This window comes from Lupinus angustifolius, chromosome LG17 (genome assembly GCF_001865875.1).
Source record: "Lupinus angustifolius cultivar Tanjil chromosome LG17, LupAngTanjil_v1.0, whole genome shotgun sequence".
Classification (NCBI taxonomy): domain Eukaryota; kingdom Viridiplantae; phylum Streptophyta; class Magnoliopsida; order Fabales; family Fabaceae; genus Lupinus; species Lupinus angustifolius.
In genome coordinates this window covers 2069079-2072827 of record NC_032025.1, presented here as the reverse complement: position 1 = coordinate 2072827, position 3749 = coordinate 2069079, and positions in this window count along the sequence as shown.

Sequence of the window (3749 nt, the reverse complement as noted above, 5' to 3'; positions counted from 1 at the left end):
CATGCCCGCCTGTGCCCGTTGTTATCTCTATGCCTAACCTTAAGCTGCAAAGAATAAAAATGACATCAATATAATAAAACAACCTAATGAAAAAACTTAATTATTTAAAAAAATTGTGTTATCATGTTTATTATCTTCATTACAATATGAGTTTGAAGAACCAAAAAAAAAAGTTGAATTAGTAGAAGAATCTATTGAAAAAGAAAGCAAAAAATACAAGCTAGTGAACTATTTTGGTGTACACAAATTAGTGCGATCTATTTTGTCCTTAACTCAAAGTAATGTATATAATTATATTCTTACACACTCTTGTAGTCACGTCAATGACAAATATCCAATGCATATAAATCATAATAATCAACTCAGTAATAATTACTTAATACATATATATTAACATACCATGGAAGTAACTTACTGAACTATATTACACCAATTCATAAATAAAAAGATTAAAAATTAACTTTGGTAGAACTATTAAACTATATCAATCACTTCATAAAAGTCATACAAATATAACATGAACTTTGAAAAATAAATTTGAAAGGAATATGATAAACTTGTTTTGCAAATAATAAATCAATGATGCAAATAATATTTTATTTATTCTACGTTTTTTTATGTTTAAGTTTATGCTTTAGTGGAAAATTAATATAGAGCATCACGTATCAGCTGAAAATTATTTTACAAAAAAGGCAACTATGTTCACATTGATTTAATTTAAAATGTATTATGTAATTTTTTTTCATTAGTTAGCTGAGGATTAACACACTATGCTTATTTACTTTAGACATTAATTTAGTCAAGTTAAAACCGCAAGCACGTGGCATGATATCGGCATTAACCAGAAGTTTGAACTTTCAAGCCTAGGCAAGCTAAATAGTGACTCATCAGTAAAATTATAGTATACCATTTACTTATTTTTTTGAGTAAATATTGAACCAGAAATGGTACTATTGAAAAATATGACACTCACATTTTAGTTTTTACTTTGTCCACAATATTAGCATTCAAATACCTAAATTTTTTTAACCATCAGACATGCAGACTGATTAAGTGGCAGAAGATGAGCATTATCAACTTTTATTTAAGAGTTCTATTATTTGTATATGAATTTTTGTATATTATATTATTTGGTCAAAAGAAAAGTAATATGCAAAAGTTTTTATTTGTAGTATACTTACTATATCAAATAATATTGTATGCAAAAGTTTGTATATTAAAGTAAATTTTCATTTTAAGTAAATTTTTAATTTCATGTAAGATAGGGGTGCGATATAGGTTAAAAATTAAAATAATAAATATTATTATATAAAATGATGAAAACATTAATATAAAAATCACAAAACTTAAATATATCAATCAAATAAATTATGTATTTTATAGTATGTCACTTCATATTTTCAATCATTAAATTATTAACTTGTTGTCAATGTTATTGAACACTTCTCATTCAATATAAGTGACTAGACATTCTTTCATCCATGAATTTCTCATTCGATTATGCAACCTATTTTTTATAACTTTCATAGTTAAAATGACTATTTCTATCGTTGTGACAACAAGTAAAATCATTTTTAATTTAAAAAAAAAAGTTAATAAGTATACAATGTGTCTTTTACTTTCAAACAATTTATCTAAAAAATTATTGATTACTTTTAGAGAAATAAATTCAATATTAACACACAATTCAATGATCTAACTCTCATATCAGTTATCAAACATCACCAAATTAATTGAAAAAAAAAACACGTGAATAAAACTTTGCAAATTCAATTAGTTTTGTAATATTAAAATTAGGGAAATGATATTAAATTTCTTTAAGTTACATATCCACAATAGTATAAAATTATTTAGCACAACTCTATGAAACATGTCATACTTTTTACAAAGAAAGAAAAAGATAAATATTTTAGACTTGTAAAGTTTTTAACAGTGTACACATTTTTTTCAAAAAATTCAGGTGTGCATTTGCACACTCTGATATTCATGCAGCACCGTCACTGTTCATGACTAAATAATATAAAAAGGGAAAAATAAAATGAAACACTGATTTAAGTGCTATATGACTGAAAAATAAATTGACTATTTAATGCACATCAGCACATGTCTAGGTATCTAACATTTGCAAATTCTTTAATATAGTAATAATTACTTTGAAATAGAATGTTAAAATTTGTACATTTGTATACACCAACTAACAAGTCAATTCAACATTCTAAACCTAGAAAAAGCTGTAGAGGGAGATAGAAATGAGCTATGATAGTCAATCTATTTGTCACAAAGAAAAATTCACACCAGTATTTTTATTTTAATATAATGAAGAATGCAATGAGTCAGTCAAATGTTGAAATTATAAAATTTCAAATCTAATGTATATACAAATTATAACTGCATTTTCTGTTTCAGATTTATGAGAGACACATGAGTGTAGACTATTGCACATTTGAAAATCACATGAGAACGTGCGACTATGAAAACTCTTATATAACAAGTTAACAGTATTTTGCTCAAGAATGGCTTAATTTCTAACGTTTTTTTCGATTGAACTATAGGCTTTAAAAAATTGTTACTTGGGGGAGGGCATCTTATAATAATAACACAATAATAAAAAGAAAGAAAACTTAACTTATAAATTATAAAGTGATAGAAAAGTAAGTTGCCATTACAAAAAACTGGAAAAAAAAGTAAGGTGGTAACGTCCAGCGAGTTATTTGTAATTTTGTAGTCATCTTTAAATTAATTATAACCGTTTTATTTATAATTTAAATAGTTTTTAATTTTTAATATTAAATTTTCAAAAATCCATTCTAGATACTTCTTATGATCAGTAAACACCACAGAGAATATTATTGTTTTTTGTTAAAAAAAATTAAACTCCTAAAAGTGACAAGGCTTCAATCGTTTGGTGATAGAATGAGAACTAACGAACAGTGCAAAAAGAATTCGAATTCGATGATTGGATTTAGCCAAAGGCATTTGATGATTGAATTTACGTTTTGTTTACTCTGTTTAAGTTGTTTTGTTGTCCCGAGACTAACTCATATAGTAAGTGGAGTAATGTTGAAAAAAGAGCAACATAACATGAAGCTACTAATATATTAAAATAACAGAAAGATGGGTAATAAAATATTGATCCGTTTTTATGTGTAATTCTGCATTGTTTTATACGAACTAATGAAATTGTTGATTATTTTTTTTATTTTTTTTAGTAACATAGCTATCACATTCCTTATTATAACCTTCAAAATCTCTCTATTAACTTTATTTCATTGTTATTTTTTCCACCTTTCTTATATCTTCTATACTATATATAAAGCCAAAACATGGTGTAACCACCACCATGGTATAATTTATATATTCCTATTTTGCCATTCAAAATTTAATTTAAAAAAACCATATAATCTTATATAACCACCTCAAATATATTAACTATAAGTTGCATATCTATACTTCTATACTACTTAATAAAGGAAAAACCTGACCTAACTTTCATGAAGTTATTTTGGGTTTTCCTATTTCAAATTTTATAACTTCTAACTTTATTGTATAAGTTATACTTTCATCTTTATATATACTTATAATACTAAACATTTATTTCATATTTTATAACTTTCTAATTTTATTTTATAACTTTCTAATTTTATTTTATAACTTTCTAATTTTATTTTATAACTTTCTAATTTTATTTTATAACTTTCTAATTTTATTTTATAACTTTCTAATTTTATTTTATAACTTTCTAATTTTAT